Raw genomic sequence first — 12149 nt, 5'->3', positions numbered from 1 at the left:
ATAACATTCCCATTATTCTTGGTCCAAGATTGGGATCCGATTTGATGAGTAGCGGTTCAATTATCTTCAGACCGATAAGATATACATCAACGGATATCATAATTCTTGGATGCATGTGTTCTTGATTAGACGACCACTAAGTCGTAACTCATGTAGTCGCGTGGCAATCGCTTTATAACAAACCCAAAGCTAGAAAAGAAACCGAGAAGCCGAGAAAGATCCTTTAGAACAGAGGAAAGAAAGCTTCTAGAACAAAAGTACAGAGAGACAACAAACATGTACCTTGGAGCTATAGCTTCTTCACGACTATTAGAGTAGAAAGCCGGTTATGTGGTTTAGTATTGGTTAAATGTTTGTTACATGTAAACTGGAATCAACTCATAGTATAAGAATTAAACTTTTTCAGTTTCCGATACAGTTTCAAACCAACACAATATTAAGCTAACTCGTCCGAACTCAATCAGTTGCAATGCAAAGCTCCACACCATGAAGACGAATCTGACCGGTAATATTCTTTACTTTTCTATAGAATTTATCTGTTTTAATTTTAGGATTTACCTTATTCAAGAATTATTTATTTATTTATTTATTTATTTGTTAGGAGAAATGAGAATCAGCTGGCGAAATTGGCAATCGCGACGTTAGCTGTTAGCGTTTTGGCTTTGGGATCCGTTGGAGTTGCATCTGCGGCTATGAGCGGTGGAAGAATTGGCGGTCAAGCGTTTCGGTCTTCTGCTCCTCGGCCTCCACGGCTCCACCAAGAATTAACAACGGATCGAGGTAATTATTTATTTTTTGTTACCTGAAGCTCTCTATTTTAGACTTATTTAACATTCTCGAAATTCAAAGTATATGATACTAGCCCATTACTAACAAACTTTAAAGCATTTGTATTCTATACTACAAGAAAAATGACATATTGTGACATAATTGTACGACTAAAATTATCCGTAACAAGCTTGTCACTTATCACTGATGATTTTGTGACTAAATTTATACATCACAAGTTAGTAGCTGGTTTGTCACAATATTGTCTCATTTAGACGTAACCAATTTTTGTCACGGTTAGTGACATAAGTGTGACGGAAATATATAACGTAATATGCGTGACATAATTGTGACAATGTTTACCGTGGCAATTGTTACCAATTTGTGACTGTAAGTCAAGATTCAGTTTGTGATGATAGAAAGACTAAATGTTAGTAACTGATTGGTACGAACAATGACAAAACAAGTTGTAACTTTAATTTGTAGCAAATACATTATTAAAAAATCTATTAATCATTTTTCTGAACGGTATACTATTATAAACCAAAGTTTACTATACAATGGAAAAAAGCATTACATATTAGATGATATGAAGGTGATGAATTGATGAGATGATAAAGAGAAGAAGACGATGAAGAAAGGTTGTTAGAAAATGTAAAATGTATATTATTCAGCTCAACTCTGTAACTGTACAAGTGTTTGTATATATAGCTGGTTTAAGCTAAAGGAAACTAAACCAGTCTAAACAAGATATCAATAACCGGTTATAATTCTAATACCCCCCTTCAAGATGGAATGAACAAATGGTGAAGACCCATCTTGAGCGTTAAGTGATGAAAGACTGCAGGTTGCACTGCCTTAGTGAATATATCGGCAAGTTGATGAGCTGACTTCACATGCATCGTCTTTAAGAAACCACTCTGTAGTCTCTCTCGAACCACATGATAGTCAAACTCAATATGTTTTGTCCTCTCGTGATAAACTGGGTTCGACGCAATGTGTAAAGCGGACTGATTGTCACAAAACAATGTTGCTGGACTAGTGAGAGGACAATGCAGATCACGGAGTAGAGAAGCTAACCAGATCAACTCACATGTTGTATCGGCCATTGAATGATACTCTGCTTCCGAGCTACTACGGGATACTATAGGTTGTTTCTTTGCACACCAAGAAACAAGAGAGTCACCCAAGAAGACACAATAACCCGTTGTAGATCGCCGAGAGTCGGGACATGAAGCCCAATCAGCATCGCAAAAAGCAGTCAAGCTGACAGAAGATGAAGCAGAGTAAAATAAACCTTGAGCATGATCATTCTTCAAATACCGTAACACACGCTGAGCAGCCTTGAGATGATCCACGCGAGGAGCAGACATAAACTGACTAAGCTTGTGCACAGCGTATGTGATATCAGGACGTGTATGAGTCAAGTAGAGGAGTTTACCCACGATCTTCCTAAAGACTGAAGGATCTTGAAGAAGATCGCCTGATTTATCTGAGAGCTTCAAGTTTGGCTCCATTGGTACTGAGACTGGTTTACAACCAAGATACCCTGCATCCTGAAGCAACTCAAGAGTATATTTACGTTGGTTGATGGTGATACCAGTCTCATTACGCGCTATCTCAAATCCAAGAAGTACTTGGCAGGACCAAGATCTCGGAGTTTGAAAGCAATCTTCAGTGAAGTCTTGAACTCATCAATAGCTGCATCACTATCTCCCATGATGAGGATGTCATCGACGTACACAAGAGCCACAAGAAATGAAGACTGAGACTGACGAACGAAGAGAGAATGATCAGACGGAGCTTGAGTAAAACCAGCAGCTGCAATGACAGAGGTAAGCTTATGATTCCACTGTCGAGAAGCCTGCTTGAGTCCATACAGAGATTTGTGAAGACGATACACAGAGTTTGGAGGATAACTTCTACCAGTAAGCTCCGTGTAACCTTGAGGAATGGTCATGTAAATCTCCTCATCTAGGTCGCCATTAAGGAAAGCATTGCTGATGTCAAGTTGTTGAATAGACCAATTCTTAGTAGCCGCAAGACTCAAGAGTATCCGGAAGGTTTCCAACTTAGCTACAGGAGAAAACGTATCAAGATAATCCAGGCCCTCTAATTGAGTGTATCCCTTAGCAACAAGACGAGATTTTGGTCTCTCCACCATCCCATCAGGATTGAATTTGTAAGTATTCACCCACTTACAACCAACATGATGCTTCCTAGGAGGTAGTTGAAAAATAGACCAGGTGCCAGTTTCTTCTAGGGAATCCATTTCAGACTTCATAGAACCCTTAACTCATCAAGCAGAATGGCCTCATGAAAGGTTTTGGGAGCAGTAACGGTTGTGATTGAAAGAAGAAAATTGCGGTAAGAGGCATCAAATTTGTCATAAGACAGAAAAGCTGAGATAGGGTAAGGAGTAGTATGGTTTTGATGGCAGGAAAAGAAGAATTTTTATTAAGAAGATAGCAATGATACTGGTCAAGATAAGCAGGAGCCTTAGTTTGCCTTCGAGAACGTGTGTTAGGAACGTGAGTATTAGTTTGTGATGAAGTGTTTTGAGAGTTAGAAGGAACCGTAGGATCCAAAAAAGTAGCAGGTTCAGAAAATGGAACTGAAGACTCATCATGAAAGCATGTGTTGTCATCAAGATTAAAGAATGCAGGAAATGGAGAGTCAGGAACAGGCAAAGGAAGAACAGATTGATCAAAAATATCTGAATCAGAGGAAAGAGTTTCAGAAAAGGGAAAGCTATTTTCATGAAAAACCACATTGCGTGATATAGAAATCTTGTTAGTGTGTAAATCAAGTACTTTATAACCTTTGTATCCCTGAGGATAACCAAGAAAAACGCAAGGAGATGCACGTGGTGAAAATTTGTGACGATCCTTGAGTAATGTCGAAGTGAAACAGAGACAACCAAACACACAAAGATGATCATATGAAGGAGGTTTTGACATGAGAACTTCATAAGGAGATTTGTCTTTTAAAAGTGGAGTAGGAGTTCGATTTATCAGGTATATGGCAGTCTGTATGCAGTCACCCCAATAGGCTAATGGTACATTAGATTGAAACAAAAGTGAACGTGCAACATTCAATATGTGTTGGTGTTTACGTTCCACAACAGAGTTCTGTTGTGGCGTGTAAGCACAAGAGAAGTAGTGGTGAATTCCTTTACATGCTAACAATGATGTAAAAGAGAGTTCATGAGCATTATCTGTTCTAATGGCTTTCACAGAAGTGTTAAATTGTGTTTCAATGAAAGTTAAAAATTCTGGAAAAACCGTAGTAACCGAGATTTTATCTTTCAAGAGGTAAATCCATGTAACTCGAGAGCAATCGTCTACTATTGTTAAGAAATATTTGTATCCATCAATGGTTGGAACACGAAAAGGACCCCAAATGTCTAAATGTAACAAATCAAATGGTGAAGCAGACATTTTATTAGAAGAAGAAAATGACAAACGTTTTTGTTTAGCCAAAGGACAAATTTTACACAAATGATCATGGCCTATCTTACTTTTGAAAATATCTAAACTCTTTGAAAGAATATGAATTTTATTCTGTGAAGGATGTCCCAATCTTTGATGCCATACTTCAAAGGAAATTTGAGAAACGTGATGATCTTGAGGGGAAATAGAAGAAGCAGGAGCACATGGATCTAGGATATAGAGATTGTCGAGAAGGTTACCCTTCCCAATCATGTAATCCGGAGTATGCTCCTGAAGAAATTCAAGAGGATTGTATGACAGAATGTGACATGAATTAGAAGAGAAAAGAACTGAGATAGATGTGTTTTTAGTTAAAGTACTGATGCTGAGAAGATTGAAATGAAAGTTAGGAACATAAAGCACCGGATTCAAAATTAATTTATCAGTAAAGACAATAGTTCCAGAAGTTGTTACTGCAATACGTGTTCCATCAGGTAGAGTCACAGTGGTGTTAGTTATTGTTTGCGTTTGAGAAAACATTTTCAAGTTAGAACATACGTGACAACTAGCTCCTGTATCTATAACCCAAGAATCATGCATAAAAGTAAGGCTGTCTTTGATTCCCGCAGAAAAGATAAAGTTTGAGTTATTTAGGAGAGTACCTGAAGTTGAAGGGTGAGAAGAGGTAATTGGAACAAGATGTGGTTGAGGTTTTATGGTAGAGACTGAGCCATCTGCGAGTTGAATGGTGCTGCCTGAAATCTGAGAATGATTGTTCTCAATGATGTTGGAGTTGGCTTTGAGAACACTTAGAAGATGCTGGACTTATTCTGTTGTCACCGTCCCCAAGTGAGTTCCCTGTTGATCATGCATAGAGATACTACCAAGATCCTGAGTAATCATATTTGCGACATTCGTGTTCTTGCTCCACGGTTGAGAACCACCAGTAGTAAGTTTGGACTGTGAATGATTCCCGCAGAAAAGATAAAGTTTGAGTTATTTAGGAGAGTACCTGAAGTTGAAGGGTGAGAAGAGGTAATTGGAACAAGATGTGGTTGAGGTTTTATGGTAGAGACTGAGCCATCTGCGAGTTGAATGGTGCTGCCTGAAATCTGAGAATGATTGTTCTCAATGCTGTTGGAGTTGGCTTTGAGAACACTTAGAAGATGCTGGACTTATTCTGTTGTCACCGTCCCCAAGTGAGTTCCCTGTTGATCATGCATAGAGATACTACCAAGATCCTGAGTAATCATATTTGCGACATTCGTGTTCTTGCTCCACGGTTGAGAACCACCAGTAGTAAGTTTGGGCTGTGAATGATTATGTCTCTTATAACCGGAGTTTGAAGTCTTGAGGATAGCCATGTAGTTTGTAGCATCGGTTAACCGTGTGTCCCGCAAGACCACAGTGAGAGCAAATGGGACGAGTCCTCTGTTTGTTATAACCACCAGCATAAGCCACAACCACTGAATCTGGAGAGGAAGTTGTTTGAGAAGCCTGAAATGCCACACCACTTGTAGACTTCATAGACCTCTGGCGCTCTTCTTGAGAAACAATGTTAAACACCTTTGCGAGGAGTGGTTTTGGCTCCATCATCAGAATCTGCCCTCTTGTAGCAGTAAAGCTGTCATTTAAACCCATTAGAAACTTCAGAACACGATCTTGCTCAGCCTTTGTATCAAGTTGCTTATGACTAGCACAATCCAAATGACCACAGCAACACGTGTATGGATCCTCATGATTTTTAAGCTCCTCCCAGAGTTGTTTGAGGAGTGTGTAATACTCACTGACGCTCTGTGAACCTTGAGTCTCCGCATATATCTGTTGCTTGATCTCAGCGGTACGAGGGCCATCACTCTGTTTGAAACTGGTCGTGAATATCTTGCCACATTTGGCGAGCAGTATCAAGATACATGATACTCTTAGCAATGGACTTATCAACAACATGCACTAACCATGTGCACACAATGTTGTTGCATCTCGACCAAGAACCAAAATCAGGATGACTCTCATCTAAATCCAGATACATTCCCATGACAAAGACGGCCTTATTACGAGCACCTAAGGCTAGTAACATCGAGCGACGCCAACTATTAAAGTTCCCAAGGCCAGTAAGGTTTTCAGAGACGAGAGAGATACCGGCATGATCCGCATGGTGAACGTACAGAGGATTGGAATTCGGATCAGATAACGACGGAATCGAGCTTGATCGAGCAGGAATCGAAGATGAATTCGGCGGAATCGGATCTAGATCTGGAGAAGCCATGGCGAACTCCAATCAAGAAGATGACGAACTGTGCGCAATCAAGAACACTCGATTCACTGAGAAACGAAGAAGATAGCAAGAAAAACAAGCTCGTAGATGGCGATGATGTAAGTAGAAAGAAGCTCGAGAAGTTCGACGAGTGAAGAATGCGTAAAAACGCTCATGATCGGCGTAAAGAAGCAAATTGGAGCTGATAATCGGAAGAGACGAAGCGGAATCACGAAAATCAGAAAGTCTCTGATACCATATTAGATGATATGAAGGTGATGAATTGATGAGATGATGAAGAGAAGAAGACGATGAAGAAATGTTGTTAGAAAATGCAGCTCAACTCTATAACTGTACAAGTGTGTGTATATATATAGATGGTTTAAGCTAAAGAAAACTAAACCAGTCTAAACGAGATATCAATAACCGGTTATAATTCTAATGTTACATAAAGCAGATTTTGCCAAAGAATCTGCTATCATATTTTGTTTTCCAGAGATGAAAGAAAAATAGATGAAGCTTAAAGAAGAAGATATGATTTCGATATCTATGAGAATGTTGTAGTTAAAAAAAATCTTTGTGAATGTTGTAGAGCTTTAGCTGATCGAATTCCAGATGATAGTTCGGCTGAGCTCTTGAAAATCAGAACGCATCCAAACTTTGGAAAGGTATAACTGTTGTACTGATGAGAGAGCTGCCCCGAGAGCAAGTGCTTCCACCATTAAGGGCAAAGAAACCTGAGACACGGTACACTGGACAATTGACGAGAAGCTCCCATTGAGTAGGGTCAAAAAACCAAAAAAAATCCAGATAAATTGTTTAAAATTTCCTAAGTTAAATATTAGTTTTAAAAAATATATTAAATCAAAAATATCTTAAATTTTGAGTTTAGGGTTTTATGATTTTTGCTTAGGGTTTACTATTTATGGAGTAGGTTTGGTTTATAAACTTCTATAAATATTTAAAATTATTTTTAATCATTTATAAATAATTTATGATAGTTAATTTAATCATCATAATCACAAATTTAAGGCATTTATGAAAATGATTATCTTTTGAAAATAAATTTGGAAAATGGTATCAATTTTTTGTTAAAATTTAATTCTCCAGAAAAACTTTTAATTTATTAACATTTTATTTAATTACAATTATTTGATGAAAACTAGTCAAAAACTATTAAAAAATAAAAACATTCTTAAAAAATGAAAATTTATAACAAATTTTCAACCAAAATTTAATCATGATTATTCTGAAATCTAACACTTATAAAAGTTTTCAAATATAAATATTATAAATAACTTTCATTTTGAACATGTAAATGAAAAAAATATATACATAATTTTGTTGCAAAAATATATACATTTTGTTTCAGACTTTTATATGACTAATTTATTGGTAAAAAAAATATGGCTGATTCTTTTATATCATATAATTACTCGCAATTGGTGATTTGTTATTCATATATCAATTTTCTTAAGATTCTGTATCAATTTATTTTGGGACTAAAAATATTAGTAACATAACAATAACATATATTGAGGCTACACGGACATCTAGTAAAACCCTATTTACCTTATATAAATAACCTCTTCTTATTATTTTTGTACATTCAGCCTCCTCTCTATCTCTTCCTTCGGTTTTCAGCACTTTACTTTGACTATGAATTTATTTATCATTTCTTTTGTATCAATCTTCTTGATCTTAATTAGTCTCTTAGTTTTTCAGTCTTCCGACAGTGGTTAGACGAAGAGTAGTGTGTTTCTTCGATCTATACAGGAAAGGGATCTAATGATATTGTTTTTAATATAATTTTTTTATTGAAACATCTCAGTCTCATTGTGATTAAATGTTTCGGAGAGATGGCACAGAACAGTAAATCTTATTACTCTGGCCCTCAGGGGCTGATGCGGCGGCCATCTTGTAGTACCGCCCCAACTATGTCCATTGAAGTTTTTGACCATGAGGTGGTTCCAGCTATTCACGGAAGGGGACTTCAAGTATGGGATGTTCGAGAACACAATCATGAAAATGGTAGTGTCCTCAAACCATGAGTTGAGAACACCATCAATGACAATTCTTGCAGTGCTCTTCTTTTGAAGGTAATATCATCAGCCATCACCTTATTCTTCACAGGAATGTCGTCTTTTTAAAATCCTGAAAATCCTCTTAATAAATTCTTCTGGCTAATGCACGAACAGGTAAACCAAATCGAATTTGTAACCGAGAATATCCAGGCGGTTAAAATGTCACAGAGAGATTTATGATCGTAATGAGATTCAGTGAAAGAGAATGATGGTGGCAGAAAACGAAGCTTCAATGGTGGAGGTGCTGAGGCTACTAGAATTAGATGAATTTTTTTGTTGTGTTTGTGTATGTTTTTAATATAATTAGTTTATTTTATTGTATTACAAATATTATTCTGAATAAAACTAATTTGCAATTTTCTAATATGATTTCAGTCTTTTTTATTAATTTGAATTTATAAATAAATCAGGTTTATAAAGTTATCAAAATGTATGGTAACAATATTAGTAACATTTTTGTGACCACTATTGGTAACAATGAGACAAATTCTGAAAGTTATGACATTAGTAGATTACACGGTTTGAGACAGTTTTCTGTAATTATTTATGACGTTTTGTGACAATATATTTGTCATAATTAGTGACAAATTAGAGACATTATAATAGTAAGAAATTATGACAATGTTGAGACAACTAAATTAGTAACTAATCGTGACATTGTTGTTACCTTTTAAGCCCGTCACCATTTATGACGAATTCATAAATGAATTGATTTGTCACAAAAATTGTGACCTTTTTGCTACCAAAAAATATTTGTGACGACCGTATTATAACCATTAACATTTTGTCACCAATTCGTCGTAATGTCTATATTGTTACTACAATATTTATATATATATATATATTAATACTTTGGATACAAAACACCAAACCACGAAGGTTACACCTTGGTTATGCAGTTTTTTTTTTCAAATAACCGTTAGCTTTATGAACAATATTTTGATTAATCATTAAAAAAACATAAACAAAAGAAGAACAAAAATGATATAGATTTTACACAAATGATTGTGTCTTTTTTTTTTTGGTCAAAAAATGATTGCGTCTTGTGAATGCTTTTTCATATGTAAATGCAAACAGCCAAACACACAAAAGTTGGCGTTTGGAGGATAAAGACTACTTTATATCACTAACGCATTTTTCTGTTTATAGGACCAACATCTACGTTAATCCTCAGGTCGCACCACCTTCGATCGGTGGTTATGGAAATGGATACGGCGGTTAGGGATGGTCACCGTTTTCCTTCTTTGCCCCTGGTCCTGCGGTGGCAATTGGTGTCGGCGGTGGGTTCGACCCCTCGTTCTCTTCATGTTTCTTGGAGCCGCTTCAGCCGTCGCAAGAAACTTTTTCCGATCAAGAAATGAAGAAAGCGACGAAGATTACTATTAGGGACGAGAAAGAACAAAAGTTTTAAAAAAAACAGGCTTGTGTATACCATGTGCTATTATAGCATAGTAAGATATATATTGTGTTATATTGGAGATATATTGCGTTTGTTACGGACCTTTGAAGTCCAACTATTATGAATTGAAATTCGTGAAATCTATCAAGCCCAGACAAAGAATATTATATAAATCATTTTAGTAGAGATGTCTTTACCTATCCCGTACCGCGGCGGGTTAGTTGTCGAGCGGGTCACAGCGGACATGTCCTGCATGGACTGCGGTCTTCAAAATGGCGGCTCAAACCCGTACCATAGAATATATAGGCCTTCGCGGGCCGTCCCGCGGAACGCCTCCTTATCAAACCTCCTGTTACAGCTTCTTTCATGAATGTTTAAGTAGAAGAGTTGTGTAAGAGAGTTGAAGAGAGCTCATTAAGCTTCACTAAAGCTTTCTCAAAATCAATGCCACAAAGCTCCGTTTGTGCTTGCGTTCTTGAGTTAAAAGTCTTCTTTTGTTATCGGCATAAGCTTTTGTTAAGTTTGAATCTGATTGAGTTGTTATCTTTGTAATAATTTGGCTCAAGTGTTGTATGTCTTCATCAAACCATCTCTCTTTTTAATTATTTAGATTGCAAAAAGTTCGTGAATCACTTTGCCAAATTATACAAGTGACGTGATATACAACTAACTTTTCTCCTAAACAACAACATTGTAACCAAATTTAATTTAAGAAAACACCATTTCACAGTACTGAAAACAAAACCAATCAACTTAAATAAGAGATATCACATTGTAATAAAACAATTCATAGTTGTGTGTAATATAAAGAAAAAACCAAATCAAAACACCACCAGAGCTCGAATCATCATCGCTAGAGCTGGAGTCGTCATCGCCGGAGCTCTAATCATCATCACCGGAGCTCGAATCATCATCGCCGGAACTCCTTATGTTTTATGAGGGAAAAGTCACAAGAATCGCTTTCTTCTCACTCTTTTTCTCGTTTTTCTTAGGTAAAATAAGAAATAAAGAAAAAATGTGGGTCCATGTAATCCTGAATGACCTGTTTCGGCCCATCCCGCAAAAGGCCCAATCCCGCAAAGGCCCGTCCCGCGAGGCCTTCAAATTTACGGGCCTAGAAAACCTCGTCTCAATATCGTTCCGCGATAGTTTTTTACGGGCCAGACCCGCGGTCCAGATCCATGTTTGCCATCTCTAATGACTAAATGATTTAGCTATATATTTTAAGTTTGAACTAGAACTTGACCCACACCCCCGTGCGGGTGTTTGATTTAATTTATCTTCAACGTAAACTCATAAATCGTTGGTTTTATTAAAAATATCCATATTTTTTTTTTATGTTTTGTAATTTACATATATAGTAGAATTTATTATTTTATAATATAATTTTTTAATAATATTTTTTTTATTTTGTACATAATACTATATTAAAGTTTTTATAAATTGATGCAGTTTGATGTAATTATACTATTTATATTAATCTGTTGTTGTTTTTGTTAATTTATTTTAAAATGAAACAACATACTAAAAATAATAATTGTTTGCATTAGTTTTCTATGAATTATTATTAATTTTATGATATTTTGTTTTCTTGAAAATTTGAACTCTCTAAATTTTTATATTTGACTAAATTAAATAAGGTAATATTGTCATTAAAAGTTGTTTTATATAATATATACTATATATATTAGTTTGTGTTTTTAATTTCACCACAAAGAAACAACAATCATTGTAATTAATTAATTTAAATTTATTTTAAATGTAGTGGTATAATCTGTAAATAAAAAGAAATATAAAAGAAAGTAGTTAATTTATTGTAAATGCAATGGTTAAATGTGTAAATAAAAGAAAATATTTAATATGCTATCCATGTTTCCAAACAATTTTTATTTATTCTACTATCCATGTTTCTAAACATTACCAAAATATACTTCAGTTTTAATAATATAGATAAGTTATATTCGTAGTTGAAATCGGTTTAAGTTGTATGTATATACAATTATCTTGTAAGTCATTAAGACACAACACAATAAATATTATTTTTTATTTTATTTTAGGACACACACAAGAATATATTCATATTCTCTAATTCTACATGTTAAAATTTTACGACTGAAGAAGGCTCAAATAAATACTTGATGATTTATTTTGTCAAATGGGTTTTTGACTTTTTGGTGACAACTAAGAAAAAATAATTAGAGCTAATACAAGTA

At 35.6% G+C, this 12149-nt stretch overlaps 1 long non-coding RNA gene across 1 annotated transcript; it reads left to right on the top strand.

Annotated features, from left to right (window-relative positions):
* The first annotated feature begins 110 nt into the window (after positions 1-110).
* Positions 111-8818, top strand: LOC106316556. Its single transcript, XR_001264864.1, has 4 exons — positions 111-505; positions 602-780; positions 8285-8552; positions 8652-8818. It is a non-coding gene; the product is annotated as an uncharacterized LOC106316556 (long non-coding RNA).
* Positions 8819-12149: the final 3331 nt, after the last annotated feature.

This window comes from Brassica oleracea, chromosome C9 (genome assembly GCF_000695525.1).
Source record: "Brassica oleracea var. oleracea cultivar TO1000 chromosome C9, BOL, whole genome shotgun sequence".
Taxonomy (NCBI): Eukaryota; Viridiplantae; Streptophyta; class Magnoliopsida; order Brassicales; family Brassicaceae; genus Brassica; species Brassica oleracea.
This window is presented reverse-complemented; position numbering and strand designations above follow the sequence as displayed.